Raw genomic sequence first — 19,512 nt, 5'->3', positions numbered from 1 at the left:
AAAAAATAGCATACATATCACCAGGGTATTATTTTATTGTATTGTTAACTTCAACAGCAATTAGAAATTAAACTGTTTAGGAATTTTTTTAATGTTTTATTTATTTTTGAGAGATAGAGAGAGACAGTGTGACCAGGGGAGGGTCGGAAAGAGAGGGAGACACAGAATCTGAAGACAGGCTCCAGGCTCTGAGCTAGCTGTCAGCACAAAGCCAGACCCGGGGCTCAAACCCATGAACCGTGAGATCATGACCTGAGCTGAAGCCAGACACTCAACCCACTGAGCCACCTAGGTGCCCCAAACTATTTAGGAATTTTAAGGGGTGCTTTATTGGTTCAGTTGGTTAAGCCTTTGACCCTCAATTTTGTCTCAGGTCATGATCTCACAGTTTGTAAGAAAGAGCACTGTGTCGGGCTTTGCGCTGACCACACAGAATCTATTTGGGATTCTCTCTCTCCTTCTAACTATGCCCCTCCCCAGTTCATTCTCTCTCACTGTTTCTCTCTCAGTCTCTGTCTCTGTCTCTCTCTTTCAAAATAAATAAACTTTTTAAAGAATAGAATTTTAAGTCAGTTTGGTCACTCAGGGAATGAAGTGTAAGAGCTAAAATTGTTCCTTTATCAAAAAACAATCAAGTATAGATTTTCCACGTCTGGCCCAGCCGTGGCTTGTGGGCCCAAGAAGCACCTGAAAAGTGTAGCAGTTAGAAAGCACTAGATGCTGGATGGAATGACCAGTGTGTTTGCTCCTCTCCCATCTGCCAGTCCTCCAAATTGAGAGAATGTCTCCTTCTCATCATTCTCCTAAGGAACAGAGTTGAGTGTGCCTTGTCAGGAGATGACATAAAGAAGACCTGAGTGGAGCAGTTCATTAAGATTGATGGCAAGGTCTGAGCTGATACTGCCCACCCTGCCAGTTAAATGGATGCCATCCACAATGACAAGACCAGAGAAACTTTCCATCAGATCTATGACACCAAGTGCTACTTTCTTGTTCAACATATTATACCTGAGAAAGCTAAGTACAAGATGTGTCAGGTGAGAAAGATCTTTGTGGGCACACAAGGAATCCCTCAGCTAGTTACTGATTCACTATTCAGATTGATTTTGAGATTGGCAAAATTACCAATTTCATCATGGTGGGCACTGGTAATCTGTGTGTATGGTGACTGGAGGTGCTAACTTAGGAAGAACTGATGATCCCCAACAGAGAGAGACATGCTGGTTCTTCCATGTGTGTATGTGAAAGATACCAACAGCACAGGCTTTGCGACCCAGCCCTCCAACATTTTCATTATTGATGAATACAAATTAGGGATTTCTCTTCCCCAAGAAAAATATATCTGTCTCATTGTTGTTGAAGAGAGAGACAAGAGTGAGTAAAATGATTACGAAGGTCTTTGTATTTAACTAAACATAATACAGCATGATTTTTTAAAAGTATGTCCAGTTATTGTAACATCTGGTCATTGTTCAAAGTGACTCATTTATCAGCCCCAGTGATCCAGTTGCTGATAAGAAGAAGCACATACAGTTAGTGACTTCTTGTTGTCCATCACTTGGTGTCTGTCTGCCATCTAACTAATGAATTAAACTTTTTCTGGAGGCAAAATACATTCCAAACTTCACTGAGCTTTCAGACCCTTAAACTTCACAAGGCAATCTTATTCAATCTTGTTCAGAATACACATATTCTGAGCTAAGGAAGACAAGAAAGGCATTCTCAGGAGGTCTTGGGGCCCAAATTTAAGCAGATTTTTGTTAGCATAAAACCTCCAGCCCTTGCATTTTAATTTTTAAATTAATATAGAGTTTTGCATTCATCTCTATAAAATATCCATGTTTGTTTTTTGTGGTCATTGTTCTTACTATTTCTACATGACTTTGGACAATGTTTCTGCTCCATAACAAATATATTGCTTACCCTATGTTCCTGAGAAGTCCTAACAAATGACCATATTCCCCTGAGAGCACTAATGACATGTTTGTAAAGCAAGCCCTATGCTAGCTGCCATTGATGATAACCTTTTCGTTTTCACCTTTTGGGACGGATTATTGCCATTTTCTCTTTACCACATCAGCTGGGTCACTGTCATATTGAGCTATATTTTCATCACATGTACATGCTTTATTCTGATATATAGATAATTTCTCACTTAGAGATCACCTACATGTTGAAATCAAATGAAATGCATGCGTTTGTCCATTTACTAAAGAATTAAAGAGTCTCTGTTGTGTGAAGGGTATAATTGGAATTGGAGAACTTGTTCTGGACCTGACATCGCTGGACAGAAACATCCATAATTTAACAATGCTACAGGCTCTAGCCCACATTTCCAAACTGTCTCGATAGAGCTCGCTAGTGACAGGCGCTGCTTTTGCTTTGCACATGCCCGTCGTTCTTGTCACTGGTGTACAGGATCATTTTGATCCATGAATTATCTGCTGCCCTGGAGAAAAGACATGGGGTTGGGACCCCAGTACCTAGATGTGAAAATCTAGTCAAGATATGAATGCATCTCAAAAGCAAAATAAAGGACAAAACTCCTTTTCACTGGAGATGTGAGTTGATATCAGGAAGGCACCAAAAATGTCACCATGGAGAAAAAATGTGATTTTTTTTAATGTGTAAGCTGCTGTTGCTGCTTTCCTCTTCCTCCCCTACCTCAGCCTTCTCCTTCCTCTTCTCCCTGTACCTGTCCTCCATTTCTTTTTCCTTTTCTTCCTTCCTCCTTTAAGTAGTTATCAAAGGCAGGTCTAGAGCTTACCTCACGTGAGGCCCAACTTGGCCAAATAAAAACCAACTTTGCCATTGCCAGACTGGACTCTGTAACAACTTAACCTACCCCAGGACCCTAAAGATCAACAATTTACTAAAAAAAAAAAAACTGGGATTGGAAATTACTAATATTGATTTTGTAACATAAAGATGATTTTTTGTCATTTCTATATTTCCAGTCCCTAACTCATTGATGGGTATTTCACTGGGCTTTTCCCACAATCACTGCCTTATTCTCAAGTTTTCTTGTTCTTATCATTAATGTTCTCTTCATCAATGATAACATCATGTCTACCATCTTACAGCTGTGTAGACACTTCATTCTCCTGTCATATCTAAACTGTTCTGTATCCTCAATTACTTTTTCCTCAGTCTCTATCCAGTGTGTTCTTTATCCACACTCCCCATGTATACTCTTCCTTCTGTAATAATCCCTTGGCTCCACCAATTACCATTTCTAGACAAGACTATTGAAGTAGCTTGCAAAGTGGTTTTCTTGGACTTAGACTCCATGCTCTCCCGTTTTCTGTTTTACTCCTAAAACTGAACTTGTGAAGTAAATATGATCATGATAATTTCCACTAAAGTTATCACAATTCTTCATCTCTTACAAAACAAAGTCCATGACTTACGAGGCAATGATTAGTTTTCTGTCCATCTCTGAAGCCTCATTTGGAGATTTCTTTTCAAAGTCCTGATTCCAAGCCATACTCAGTGACTCTTTGTTTCAAGAATGTAGACATATTGAGATTCAAATGCCCATAAGAAGTGTAATGTGGAGCTATAGTTCTGAGCTCTTATTAGTACAACTAAGCATCATGCAAATTAAGCATCTGATACTATAACCACTGATTATCTTTCACACTTTCTTACCTGGGTACTGGCTGTTATTTAGGTGTGCCTCTAGAATGTTCTCCTTTGGCCACTGGGCAGATGCCTACTTACCTTTCAACATCCATCAGGTGCTACCCTTGAAGCATATGAAGGATATGATCTTTTACCCTTCAAGAATAACACTGTTTCTATTATAGAGTCTCCTCCACACACTTGCATTGTGATACTTTATAGATCAGTCACCTATACAATATAGTGAGGCATTGGAAGACTGAAACTTTACCTTATTCATCTGTATTTACAGAAAAAAATCAGTTTCTGCAAAATAAAGTAAATAATGAATGAATAAATAAAAGGATTTAGTGAAAGGGGGATAGATGTAATAGACATAGAAGATACTGTTATGTGAATGGATGAATCTGTAGAGATTATAACTATTTATGCACTGTAATATCCTTGTGAAGAAACTTTCTACCAAATGTCTTAAATACAGATATATCTTGACATTTGACAAGAGATAAACAACTTTAATAATACTGGTATTTTGAAGACTGTGAAGAATCAAATTTCTGTATTTTCATCATAAAAATGAGATATATTTGTGGGTGACAGGTTTTTTTTTTTCCTTGGGTTATGCCATTCATCCAAGCATTCACAATCTAGTAAATAAAGTCATAGTAAACTCTTTAATTGTCTTAATTTTCTTTAATCTTAGTCTTTATTTTGCTTTTCTCAAAAACTTTCAAGGGGTTTCCAAGTTAATGTAAAATCCAAGGTTCTTACCCATTATACACAATCTGGCTACTCATTATTCTGATTCCAGTTCCTTCCAACCTCGCCCTGCTCTTGGCTCAGCCATATAAGCTCCTTGCTCTTTGCTGAACATGCCAATCCTGGTCTAATCTCCGGGTCTTGCTGTCCCTAGAACACTCTGTGTCCAGAGACTCTCCTGACTAATGCCCTCATTTACTTCAGGTCCTAGAGCCCCATTAGAATCTTTCCTTTATCACATTGGATAGAAGCGCTGCTTCCCACTCCTCATCATTCATGGACCCTTGTCCTGCCATCACCACCTGACACATCACATGCAGGTTAAATTGGTTATTCTATGTACCATCCCTCCACCCAACTAGAAAGGAAGCCCCATGGGCATGGAAACTGCTTTTTCCTGATGAATTTTCATCACATTAAATAGTACTGGCAGATGAGGCATTTGATAATATTTGTTGAATTAATGAATACATACTTTTATAAAGTTTAAGCCATATGAAAATGTCTTACAACTTCCTAAACTTTTCATTTTTAAGTTATTATTTACAAAAGTGGCAAAGGCAGTACAGAGAGATCATAGGTAATCTCACCTATTCTCTATCAAATGTTGCATCTTAATTCATTATAGTACAAGATGAAAAATGAGGGTATTGACATTGATATAATATGTGCATAGTTTTGAATCATTTTATCAAATATGTATATTCATGCAAGCATCCCAATCAATACCTGGAGTTATCCCATCACCACAGAGCCCTTCTGTGTGTTACCCTTTAATCCTTACACACATTCCCCCACCTCTCTTTATTCCTAACCCTGATAACCACTAAGCTGCTTTGCATCTTCTTGGTACATTTTTATAATTTTGAGAATATTATGAATATAAAATCAGAGATCATGTAACCTTTGAGATTGGCCTTTTTCATTCAGCATGATGTCCATGCGATCCATCCAATTGTTATATCAAAAGTTCATTTCTTGGGACGTCTGGGTGGCTCAGTCAGTTAAGCCTCTGATTTTAGTGCAGGTCACGATCTCACAGTTCATGAGTTCAAGTCCTATGTCAGGCTATGTGATGCTAGCTCAGAGCCTGGAGCCTACTTCAGATTCTGTGTGTCTCTCTCTCTGCCCCTCCCCCACTCCTACTCTGTCATTCTCTCTCTCAAAAATAAACATTAAAAATTTTTTAAAATAGTTCACTTCTTTTTTTATTGCTGAGTAATACTCTATGATATAAATGCACCACAGTTTAACCATTCACCTATTGAGGAACATTTTAGCTGTTTCAGGTTTGGGATATTACCAAAAAATATATTTTTATAAAAGGGAATACACATTTTTGGGGCACCTGGGTGGCTCAGTCGGTTAAGCATCCGGCTTTGGTTCAGATCATGATCTCATGGTTCCTGGGTTTGAGCCCCACGTCGGGCTCTGTGCTGACTGCTCAGAGCCTGGAGCCTGCTTCAGATTCTGTGTCTCCCTCTCTCTCTGACCCTCCCCTGCTCGCACTCTCTGTCTCTCAAAAATAAAAATTAAAAAAATTTTAAAAAATAGTTCACTTCTTTTTTTATTGCTGAGTAATACTCCATGACATAAATGAACCACAGTTTAACCATTCACCTATTGAGGAACATTTTGGCTGTTTCAGGTTTGGGTTATTACCAAAAAAAAATATTTTTATAAAAGGGAGTACACATTTTTGTGTGGACATAAGCTTTGGTTTTTTTGAATAAAAATCCAGGCGTGCAATTGCTGAGTTTAGTATAACTGTATTTTCATTTTTAAAAAATTACCAAAATATTGTCTATTTTCTAGAGTGGCCATGCCATTTTACATTCTCACCAGCAGTGAATGAATATAGATCCAGTTTTCCTGTATTTTTATCAGCATTTGTCTGGTGAAAATTGTGTGTTGTTACCAGAATATATTCTGTTTTAATAAGTGTGTAGTGATCTTTCTTTACCCTGATGATTAGTGATGTTAAATGTATTTTCATATAAATATTTGTTATGGTGTCAATTATCTACTTTCTAATTGGATTGTTTTTGTTATTGTTTTCTAATTGTTGAATTTGGGGAGTTCTTTACATATTTTAGATCTGAGCGCTTTTCCAGCTCTGTGGTTGACAAAGACTTCCTTCCCAGCTTGTCTTTTAATTGAAGTAACATGGTCATTCACAGTTATGATAAAATCTAGTTAATTGATTTTGTTTTCTTTTATGGATTATGCTTTTGGTGACAGGTCTAAGAACACTTTATCAAGCCCTAAAGCCTGAAAATTTCCTTTTATGTTATCTTCTTAAAGTTTTGAAGTTTTAAATTTTCTGGTTAAATCTGTTATACATTCTAAGCTTATGAGATGTGAAGTTAGGCTTTCTTAAGGTGTGAGGTCCATTTTCTTCTTTGTTTTTTATAAAAATTTTAAAAATTACTTATTATGAGAGAGAGAGGGAAAGAGAGAGAGAATGAGCTGGGGAAGGGCAGAGAGAGAGGGGGACAGAGAGTCCCAAGTAGGCTCTGTTCTGACAGCAGCAAGATCATGACCTGAGCCGAAGTTGGACACTTAACCCACTGAACCACTCAGGTGTCCCTTGTTCGTTTATAGAAGCTCAGTTTCTCCAGCACCACTTGGTGGAAAGGCTGTCCGTCCTCTGATGAACTGCCTTTGCTCCATCATGAAAAATTTAACGGGCATGTTTTTATGAATCTATTTCTGGATTCTTCCTTCTGTTCTATTGATCTATATGTCCTTCCCTCCACAAATACCACATAATCATGATAATTATAGCTATATAACTCATATTGAATTCAAATAGAATATTTCTTCCCACTTTATTCCTCTTTTAACAGAATTATTTTAGCGCTTGTAGTTACTTTGCCTTTCCATACAATTTTAGAATAATCTCATTTCTATTTCCAAAAAAAATCTTGTGGAGATTTGATAAGCAATGCATCAAACATGAATATCAATTTGGGGAGAACTGATTCTGATCCTCCTTCTAAACCATGGAAATGAAGTGTCTCTCATTTATTTGGATTGTATTTGATTTTTACCATAAGTACTTTGGTGTTTGTAACATAAATATTTTGTACATGTTTTATTTGGTTTACACCAAAGTATTCCAGTTTTTGACCTATTGTAAATGGCATTGTGTTTTTAATTTGTGCTTCTATATACTTGTTGCTATGATATAGAACTGTAGTTTATTTCTTCTGTTCACATCGTTTCTTGTGAGCTTTTTGAACTTAGTCCTGGAAATTTTTTGTAGATCCCTTAAGATTTGTTTCTACTGCCACTCTCAACAAAAGGAATCTCTGAATTTTGAGAAATGGCTGATATTAGGGCCAAGTCAGAGAATCTACAAGAGGACACCTGGATTATGTTACAGTGTCAAAAAGTGAGGTGCCAGAATGGGGAAATGTCAAAAGGATGTAGGAGATAATGGAAAGTGCTTCCAATGTCCAAAGCTGGAACAATTTTAGCAGGAAAATAAACAAATTAGTGTTGGATTATAGCCAATGTAAAAATAAATAACCATGAGTCTAGGCCAATTATTTAATAATTAAATAAATAAGTAAATGGGAGAAAATAACTTTCCTTTGCAGAAGCATTCTAAATAATTGATGTAGATACTCTACCCTCAAGGAAATCCCCACAGTTACTCCCTATCCCTTGAGGATAGACTGCCTTTCCCCTAAAGAGTACAGTATAGAAAGGCATGCAAGAGTAACTTTATAGCAGAGAGATCAGATGAACTGTACCTCAGTTAGGAGATCAAGATTCACTCTACAAGGCTAAGTCAATTTGGTAATACACACCGTTGATATGACATGATGAAGACGGCACTTTATCTTTGCAACTTATTCCCCAAAACACTGCAGCCTAATTGTGAGAACAACAGACAAGTCTCATTTGTGGGACATTCTACAAAATATCCTGCCAGTATTTCTCAGAACTATCAAGGTCATCAAAAATAAGGAGAAGCCTAGCATTGTATAATGATAGACGGCAACCGTAGGGAGCATAGCATAATGTATAGAGAAGCCAAAGCACTATGTTGTGCATCAGAAATTAATGTAACATTGTGTATCAACTATAAGTTGAAAAAATTAAAAATTAATGTAAGTTAAATTAAAAAGTAACACATAAGGAAAATCCTGGAAACTGTTGCAATGAAGGAAATCATGAGGAAACAGTCATGATGAGTAAATGTACTGTGATACCCTGGATAATACTACATAATAGAAAAATACACAAATATTAGGGAAATCTGAATAAAGTTAGATGTTAGTGAATAACAATGCATCAGTATTTGTAACTTATGACCAATGTCTAATACTAATGTAATGTGTTAATTATAAGGAAAGCTGACTGGGTGTGAAGTATGTGGGAGCACTGTACTATCTTTGTAAATTTCATGTAAATCTAAAAGTACTATTTAAAAAGTTATTTAGAAAACTCACATTCTCTTCCAAAAATCTTGAATATATGAGGCTAAAAAAGTACTTACGTGTCTTGTAGGCAGCTGAAATATTATTAACAACACAATAATTAAGAATCTCACATTTTTCTTAAAAGTTTATTTGATTGTTTGTTTGTTTGTTTTGAGAGAGTGAGGGAGAGAGACAAAGAGAGAGGGAGAGAGAGAGTCCTAAGCAGGCTCTGTGCTGACAATTCAAAGCCGATCTCACCACTGGGAGATCATGACCTGAGCAAAAATCAAGAGTTGGACACTCAACCAACTGAGCCACCAGATGCCCCAAGAATCTCACCTTTTATCTTTGTGTCATAATTCATATTTTTTCCACCAACATTTAACTAGAGATGGCTGTTCTTTCAACCAATTCAGTGAGTTATGCAAACTGGTGCTACTATCTTCAACTTGTAGTAACAACTAATGGAAACATAAACGTAACGCCTGAACCAAAAATGTCTACGAGGAAAGGAAAGAGAGAAAAAAACCACCTGTAAATGTTAGGATACCAAACTATAAGCAATTTCCTTTGATGGTATTCGATTTTTGAGGTAGTAATATTTCCCAGGTGGTAAAATTTGGAAACAAATTATGCAACAGTTAAATTTTACTGCTTAATGAAAAAATATTAGAAAAAAAGGATGTTTAAAATATGGATACCATCATGTATGTTAGATTAGTACAGTGAAAGCTGTCTTCAAGTCTGTTCTCAGTATCCATGCTGTGACTGCGCCAAGTTTGTGAAATGATTATTAGTCAGAGCAACCCTCATTTGATATTTTAGAAAAAAACTATTTTATGCTGGCAGCTTGAAGATGGGTTCACTGCAACAAAGTGCATTGTGCATCATAGTGTGATCCAATTTCTAAACTTTAGTGATATATTTATAGATCAGAAGCTGTATGCTAAGTCTCTAACAGTGATAACTGCCCTCTAATCTGTCTGGTTGTCTTAGTGTTCTTAATGCAATGAAGGCCAAGGTCAAGGAAACATCACTCTGTGTTTGAAACCAGTAAAAATAGATGGCAAATGGTTGGCATTTGCCATCTGCAGGAAGAATTCTTTTGAAAGCAGTGATGTGTACTATCTGTTGCTAAGGAGATTGGGGACAACCACGTCTGATCTTCATGATGACAGCATGTCATGCAATGTAGAACGAAACAAGAGAAAGGTACAACCTAATCATTTCACCTGTCCCAGTGCTGTTTGGAGTTAGAAGGTATAAATATTTTTTGGACCATGTGGTATGGATTATATTTGACAATTTTTGCCAAAAATGAAAGAAAAATGTAGGTAGTTTAGCCTGAAATATTCAAACTTCATGAGTGATGGGGGACCAAAGAGTAAGAACATTATAACTAATTTTCTTAGGAAAGCTGATACTCTGGATTCTGCTTACAATCATAGCTATTTCTGTAGCAATATTCCTGAACAAAAGAAGACTGTGAATTAGGATACCCCACAACCTATTGGAACTGTTCATCTAGAAAATTCCATCTCCTTTGTAATTTGGTGCTCAGTGGTAATACTTGGATCTATAACTTGGCCTCCTCAGGAATCTTGTCCTTTAAAAATGACATGAAAAGTTACCAACTCTAGTTTTTAATCCATATGTGACTGCCATGTTAAAATGTTAATTTGGAATCCAGGATTATTAACAAGTTTCTTGAGACTTTGTTCACATGGGTTAATGCGTCTAAAACTAATCAATTTTATAGGTATTGAGCTGCCTTGTTTTCAAGAAACCATGTTTGGCATGAAGAATTTTTTTTAAAACGTAGACTCAAAACTAAAAGGGATCATAAACTAGAGAGGGATATGAATATGTACACAATCAGGTTTAATCCAAGTTAAAGCATTATGGGAGCCTAGAAGAGAAGGTGATGAATTCAAAATGTTGGAACTAGAGACCATTTACCAGAAGAAATGCGAGGTGGGTTGCTCTTGAAACACACAGATTTACCACATAGAGAGTTGCTAATGTAATTGGTAAACTAGAGAATGGACATAGGAATATCACATAACCAGAAAGGACATGATATGTTTGAGGAAGGAAATATTTTTGGTGTGAGGTTGTACTAGGACCTATGACCTGAGGATAAGAAGCTGATTTTTATTTTTCATATGTTTTATTTTTTAATGTTTATCTATTTGAGAGAGAGAGAGAGAGAGAGAGAGAGAGAGAGAGAGGACACGTGTGAGCAGGGGAGGGGCAGAGAGAGAGAGGGAGACAGGGAATTCCAAGCAGGCTCTGCACTGTCAGCACAGAGCCCAAAGTGGGGCTCAATCTTATGAACTGTGAGAACATGACCTGAGCTGAAATCAAGAGTCAAGTTGGTTGCCCATCAACTGAGCCACCCAGGATCCCCAGAAGCTGATTTTTAGATGAAGGTCTTAAATACTTTGCTTACTATTTCTATAGATCTACTGTCTTATCACATTTTTTCCCTCCAAACAAAAGCCATGAGTAACATTCTCTCATCAATACCATCTGTTTCTCATTATTGACAGCGATCTTCATTGTGGGAAAGAGAAGCATACTGGGATGAGGGAGAGGGATCATAACCTGTAAGTGAAAGGTTCTTAGTGCCTCCCATTACGGTTCAATGAACAGTGTCCACTGGGAGCACTCCTAGGTCCAAACAAGTTCAGATTTATTAATTGTGCTGCAGAAGTGGGAAGCGCTTCAGAGAGGAAACTTGGTGGTGACTATGATGGATGTTAAGCATGGTATTTTTATGAGACCTGGACTTGTGTCTGGTGAATTTAAGGAGGAGTTAGAGGAGCCAGAAACAGCTCTGAACTGGGCGCTCTAGGTAGCAACGGCCAGTTTGTGACTTGGTCCCTTAATAATTCCTGAGATGGTGGGGAGGGATTGAAGCAGGGTCAGAGTTGTAATGGAAAAGAAGCAAGAGGCCATTCCTACTGGCCAGAGCAGGGGATGTTTCGTCATGTTTGTGGTTCTGGCATGGCCTCATCTCTTTCTTGGACTGAGCGTTGCTTGTGCTCTGACGGGAATGGTGCAGTCTGGTCCTCAGGAGGCCCATCCTTATTCTCACTGATTGTCAGCACGGCTGGTTTTCATTGGGTCCCCAGCCACTCCTGTTCTTCATTCTTGGTTGAATATCAGCTGAGATCACATCAAAGTTGTCATCTGCTGCTGCTGTTGTTCATCATTGTTGTATCTGAGCAACTAAGTGGTACATCAAAAATAGCTGTGGTTACCTTGGAAAAGATATGTTGGGAAGGTGATTCTCTGAAGGCATGAAAATGAGTCAGGAAGCTATTTCAAATATGTAGGTAAAAGTTATGGTAATCTTGGCTTTGAGACATTGAGATTAGAAAAATAAAAGCCAAGGGACACTTCTCTAGTGGAATCCATGACTCACCAGCCAATTGACCTGGGCCATCCAGGGATAGGTCCAAAATGATTTTGCAGTAAGCATATTGAATACATATATGTAATTAAGTACATAATTTCAGAATACTCATGATGCTTTTGTTTATGCATTATGACTGTCATAGTAATTGGAGGATGGGTAAAATACAGTCTTTGTGCAGTTCACTGTCAGGAGTGGGGCACAGATATCTACTAAACAAATGAATATAAGGGATGCAGAGAAGGATTATAAAAACCTACAGACTGTGGAATTGGGAATTACCCCAAGGAGGTAACCGGAATTTGGGACTTGAAATATAAAGGAGGGAGGACAGAATCATGACATAAATTATGAAATATACAGTGAATAGCAAATGCTACCAACGCTCACATATGAATATACAAATATAAAGAATGAATCACAAGTAACTAGGAATACTAGTATAGAGTGGAAAGGTACAGTGGGGTTTTGCAAAAAAAAAAAATGGGTTAGGGTGGGAGTCCATGCTGAGGACGTGTAAATTGTAAACATCTAGGTGCCATAAGTAAGATCAATGCAAAGAACAAAAGTGACTCTTCATCTACATTAATTTGGGTTTTTATGACATCAGTAATTAAATATAAATTGGCCATGGGAAAAGCCTACAATAATCAACTAATTTATGGTGTATCTTCCAGAGTCACACCTCTAGTCTCCTGGGCATAATAAACTCTGTTTTGTTTGTAAAGACTTCCACTAGAAAAAATTATACCATATCATTTAAAATCTGATTCTGAGGGTGCCTGCATACCACCGTTGGTTAGTCCCCTGACTTCCTTGCAGGTCATGATCTCCTGGTTTGGTATGTGAGTTCGAGCCCAGCTTTGGGCTCTTATCCAGCAGCGCGGTTCTGCTTCAGTCCTCTGTCTCTCCCCCACCCCTGCCCCGCCTCAACAAAATAAACATTTACAAATAAAATAAAATGATATCTGATTTGGGTGTTAAAAACATTCCTTTCCAGGATCTTTATTTTTCCTCATAGGAGGTAGTGCTTTCTTCTCAGGCTGGCTGGTTCCCACATCACGGTGACCCTGGCACTGTGATCGTGGCTCTCTGAAGCCACGATCGCCACCACAATCTCAGGATCACCAAAGGCAGACAGTTTCATTTTCTTTAAACAAACCAGGAAAAGACACTCTGCGAACGTGTTCCCTGCCACCACAATACTGTGCACCTTCCATTTTGGTTGGTCTGTCGGAGTCTTCATGAGCAGACAGGTAAGAAATAAGCTCCCTTTGCCTCGATGTGCTACATGCCGAGCTGAAGAAAGTAACTCCAACCCCGGTGATATTTTAAAATCCCAACTGAAGGCTAAAAAATAACAAAGACCAGGTCGTAAGTACCCAGGGCCCCAGAATGTTGACAGATAATGGCATGTTAATGATCAAATCCAGATGCGGTGCTGGGCTGGAAGAAATGCCGTTGGCACCTGACATTCACTTAGAAAGGTCGTGATGCTTGGAATATTCCAACAAACACAGTCCGAGCAGACTTCCATGGATTCCCTCTGCGGTGAAGGCTCTCTGGAGGCTGTGTGGGACCGGTTCCAGTGACTTTTTTTGTGGCAGTTTAACATCCCTGTGTTCTTTCCCTTTTCTTTCCCCACAGTTCTGCCTCCACACCCACCTTAAGCATCTCTATTGCCCTGATGAGTCTGGAAATTACACTTGTCTTTCAGAGGTAATCAGAGACCCTCCATCCACATTCTCTTAATCTCCCTCGTCCACACTGGTGGAGTTCCTTTATTTTAGACAGCTGATGTTGCAAAGAGAATCTTCTTTTCTAGTTTTTGTCTCGTTTTCTAGTTAATCACTTTCATTATTTGGTTTATTCCTTGCTCTAGAGTCATCTGATTTTCCAACCAAATCTCATTTTAATCTCACAATGTCTTTGGTTTACATATCACCTGATAGACATTTTATAAATGCATGTTTATTTATATGGTATTTATATAGTATATAGTATTTATATATATAGTATAAACAGGTATGAATATAAATATATAGTTATAAAGTTAGCTTTTCTTATTCAATGATTCCTTCTCCAAATATTTTAGCATCATGAATTTCAAAGTCAGACAGATCTGAAATCACAGCTTTACTCTGTATCGGTATGCTCCTTGTTTGCCTTTCTAACTCTTTGGTTATGCATCTCTAACATTGTAATGATCTAAGAATTATTTTCATTCATGGAAAATCCCTAGTAAAGTGTCTTGCATGTAGAAGTCCTCAGTAAACATGCATCCCCTTTCTGCCATCTTAAACACATACACACACACTCATAGAGGGAGAGAGAGAGAGAGAGAGAGAGAGAGAGAGAGAGAGAGAGAGAATGAAGAGGAGGAGGAGGAGAAAAGAATGATCTTACAAGTTAAATATGTTTTTGGAACAAAACTGCGAAAGCAGAAGTAAATCACCATATCCTCGAGAAACAGGTGTAGAACACATTTAGACAAGCAGTGATGGCACTAACCCAAAGAGAATTATCTAGATTAATTTGTACTGCTGCTGCCCTCCATCAAGAGAGGTCACCAGGAATTAAGTACTCAGACTCCCCATACACCACCTCTATTGCCCTGTTCAAATCCTGGGACTCTTCCTTGGCTCCCGTGCTCTAGCCACACTTTGGGTCTTTCAGCTCTTCAAACTTTCCAGGCAGATGCTTGCCTCAGGAATTTACATTGTTTTCTTCTCCCTAACTGAATGCCCCGCCCCATGTAGTAAACTTATATAATCTCTCGCCTGCTTCAGATCTTGGCCTAAATGTTTTCTTTTCAGCTAGGCTTTTCTTGAACATGCTAAAGTACAAGGCACTTTCCAACCATTATCTTCATCATGCAAAATAGTTTCCCATAATTCTTATTGCAATCTGACATACCACTTATCTATATGCCTAGTCCATCTTCTCAACTCCAACTGAAATGTCATCCGCATGGGTTCAGTAGATGATCCATGATGAGATGATGATGAGGAGCCTCTGGGTGGCTCAGTTGGTTGAGCGTCTGGCTCTTGATTTCAGTTTAGGTCATGATCTCATGGTTCATGGGAACGAGGCCCATGTTGGGCTCTGAGCTGGCAGCATGGAGGGTGCTTGGGATTCTCTTTCTCTCCTATTCTCTCTGCCTCTCACTTGCATTGTCTCTCTCAAAATAAATAAATATGCTTAGAAACATTACAAAATAAAAGAAATACTGATGAAGAAAATGAATGAATGGTTGTTCACATATAAAAGAATACTAAGTGGTTGAAGAGTAAAATAATGAGAAGTTATAAGCTTAGAAGTTATCAGTTTAACTCAGAAAATCACCCAAGTGTCTATTCTTTCCCCCAGTTGAGATTATCACCTCTACCAAAATGGATAGACTCACTGTGAAGCCTGATATAATCATACTTCACTTCTCTTCTTTTTTTTTTAAGTTTATTTAGTGTTTGTGTGTGTGTGTGTGTGTTAAAGAGAGAGAGAGAGAGAGAGAAAGAGAGAGAGAGAGAGAGAGAGAGAGAGAGAAGGGAGGGGCAGAAAGAGAGGGAGAGAATGAATCCCAAGCCTACTCCATACTGTCATCACAGAGATAGAACTCAAGTTCAAGCTCCACATTGGGCACAGAGATTACTTTAAGCAAAACAAAACAAAACAAAGGAAATTAAAAAAAAGAAATATTCTTGAATAAGTAAATGAATCAAGAAAAATAGAATTCCAAAGCAATTTGAACCAGATGAAAAGCTCCATAGACATATAAATGGACAAAAGCACTCTGTCCAAAGTTAAGTATCCATAGGTATTTAGCAGAAGGTGTATTGGCAAAAATAACATCTCAACAATAAAATTGATGCAGACTTTATGATAGTGAATAGTGAATAGGTAAAGAGTAAAATTATTTACAATTAACAAAATTGCTTATGGGAAAATCTGCTGCTTGGAATTTACAAACCAAGATAAATAATAGCAAGACAATGAAAAAAATATATACAGAAACAGAAATAGAGAGATAGAGGGAATTTGACTTTCTGGAGAATATAGATCATTTTCTTAGGCACATCTTATTGACAGATTCACCAGTTCATATGTAAGGGTAATTTAAAATTGACAGATTCACCAGTTCATATGTAAGAGTAATTTAAAATTATGACACACACTCCTTAATTCCATCTCCTTGAGCGTGGACCTGTAACTTGCCTCTAACCAATATAACATAGCAAAAGTGAAGAGATTTTGCAGATTTAATTCAGGTCTCTACTTAGTTAACTTTTAGTTTATCAAAAGGGAGATTCCCTTAGGAAGCTCTGATCTGATCAAGTAATTCCTTTAAAAAAATTTATTTTAATGTTTATTTTTGAGAGACAGAGCCTAAACAGGGGAAGGGTATAGAAAGAGCAAGACATAGAATTTGAAACAAGCTCCAGGCTCTGAGCTATCAGCACAGAGCCCAACATGGGGCTTGAATCCATGAACTGTGAGATCATGACCTGAGCTGAAGTCAGATGCTCAACCAACCGAGCTGCCCAAGCACATCTGATCAGGTAATTCCTTTAAAAAAGGATTTTGAGGGATATCTTGGTGGCTCAGTCAGTCAAGCGTCCTACTCTTGATTTTGACTCAGGTCATGATCTTACGGTCATGATATCAAGCCCCACATCAGACTCTGGGCTGAGCATGGCGTCTGCTTGGGATTCTCTCTCTTTGTCTGTCTGTCTGTCTGTCTCTCTCTCTCTTTCTCTCTCTCTCTCTTTCTGCCCCTATCCTGCTCACACACTCTCTCTATCAAAATAAATAAAAAATATTTATTAGTAAATAAGTAAGTAAAAGAGGATTTGGGGGTTGGACACAGAAGAAGTCAGAGATTCTCCTGCTAGTTCTACAGAAACAAACTACCACATGAACTACCTATGGACAGATGTGTGTCAGAAAAGGTCAAGCATCAGAAATTTTACATGATTCAACTTATATACACAATGAATTTTAAACAATGTGGTCAGTGACCTGTATTAGTTATTTCTTGCTGCATAACTGATTACAACAAAGTGGCTTAGGCACCCATTCACCATCTCTCCATTTCAGTCTGTCAGAATCCAAGGAACAGCCTAGATGAGTTCTCTGCTCAGAGTCTGACAGGTTGAATTCCAGATATTAAGGGGCCTGCAATCTTTACTGGAGCTCAGGGCTCTCTTCCATCTCCCTTGAATCTATCTATATGTGATTATCATCCCAGAGATTTCTGGCACTTTACCTTCTTCATTACATGCTAACTTAAAGAACCAGATGCATGAATTGAAAAGACTTTATATAATTATAATAGATGCTTTGTTATTTAGCCTACCATGGCAAAGTAAATAGCATCCGTTAATGAAAGATGTCATAAGAAGTAGTCCATTAGAAATTAATTGTTTGTGATTTATTGACATTGGATATTTTAAAAAGGCATTGAGAAAGCTAATTGGATCATTTCTTAAAGTATCTGAATTTCTCTTGATAAAAAAAGGCTAGCTAAATATACTTAGTATTATCTGAAAGACATTCTGATACATGATACATGTATCTCAATAATTTAACTTCTCTCTAGATAAAAATTCAACTTTACCATATTTTTACAGATAGCTGAAAAACTAAATTGAAGGCTACCTTCCTAATGTCCTGCTTCACTGGGTTTTTATACAGAGTCAGTGGGGTTTAATATAAACTTACATGCCGTGAACATGGCCAACCTGGAGTATATGAGGGGAAGTCGATCTATAAGGATGTCTTTGTGCCTGCTTATGCATCTGGCAGAAAAATGCCAATAATTATAGTGTTACAAGTTAATTTACTTTTTGAAATATTCTTTGGTATTATACATGAAACACATAAAAAGAAACTGATTGCTGAGTAAGGGCAGATGAACCTCAACTATAGAAGTAATTTAGTTTTGATTTCTTTTTAGGTGAGTATTCAGAAAGATATTCAAATGTAAAATTTAATTGTAAATTAAAAAAAAAACATGGTAAAATACTATGAAAATACATATAGGGATCATTTTGTATGGAAGTATGATATTTTCTCTTGTTCCAGAAAGACATGTAAAAATAAGAATTACCATATTCTTTGATATCATTTCATTTCATTTTCCTCCCTCCCTCCCTCCTTCCCCCCTTTTTCCATTTACCCCTTCTTTCCTTCCTTCCCTTTTCCAACTCTGTGCTGGTGCATTGGGAATATAGTGAACAAAACAGACATAATCCCTGCACTTACAGTGTTTACTCTATGGGAGAAAGATAGACAATCGGAAACAATAAATATATAATATAAAGTTGTAAAGAAATAATATAAACTTAAGCAGTTGAGGGCTTGTGGATGGAGATACCAAAAGCATACCCATTGGCACATTGGGGAGGCAAAGTGAGGGGCCCTTCATCTTTAGTTTTCTTTTATCCTGACCTTGGAAAAGTGAGGTCCCTCTCTGGGCTATACCAGGGATCTTGTCTTCTCTAATCCCAGATTTTCAGGGTTTCCTTTGGACCTTCTCATGAGGGTAAGAAGGCTCGAATCTGTGGAGGACTGAAGGCAGAGCAGTGCCATCCGTCAACTAACATTGACGTCTACGTTAGTAGTACTAATGGTCAACATATGTCAACTAACGTTAGTACTACTAATGGTCCCTTGGGGACTGGATGTGTGGGAGCAGAGCGAACCATTAGAAAGTTTCCCCATGGAATAAAGGTACAGGGGAGGTTGCAGTGGTGGTGCTAAAAGGTGTCCCATGAGGCAGGTTCAGGCCTGGTGACAGGGAGAGAAGGGGAGAACATTTGGAGAGGTCATAGGAAGGCACCAGAAAGAAAGGGGACAGACCCCAAAGGCCAAGTTTCCGTACTTGGCATTGGAGTCCACCAGTGACGATAGTCCTTTCAATATCTGAAAATTATCATGGGTGGCTAGACCCACACAAAACATGAAACCTTAATGTGGTGCGTCTGTGAATTCACGGGCAAGATATTATTCTCACGTCCAGGTGCTCACAGTAGCTGAATTTTGCAAACCTTTTTAGCATGGAAAGAACACTAAATATTAACTGCAGGAAATAAGATTTAATTTCTTGCCCCATAGCTTATGCACTCTGTGATCTAGGATAAGTCACATCAACCTCTCATTTTGATTTTATATTACCAGACTTTAAATGTTCATGGCTATGCACTTTTTTTGAGGAAAGGAAAACACGTCTGGTGATTGATTGAAGGTTTTTTTCTAATTTCTATCATGGCTCCTTTA

General features: G+C 37.9%; 1 pseudogene; it reads left to right on the top strand.

Annotated features, from left to right (window-relative positions):
• Window positions 1–669: 669 nt before the first annotated feature.
• LOC115286284 lies at window positions 670–1,382 on the top strand (annotated as a pseudogene).
• Window positions 1,383–19,512: the final 18,130 nt, after the last annotated feature.

Source organism: Suricata suricatta, chromosome 3 (genome assembly GCF_006229205.1).
Source record: "Suricata suricatta isolate VVHF042 chromosome 3, meerkat_22Aug2017_6uvM2_HiC, whole genome shotgun sequence".
NCBI classification, from domain to species: Eukaryota; Metazoa; Chordata; class Mammalia; order Carnivora; family Herpestidae; genus Suricata; species Suricata suricatta.
This window is presented reverse-complemented; position numbering and strand designations above follow the sequence as displayed.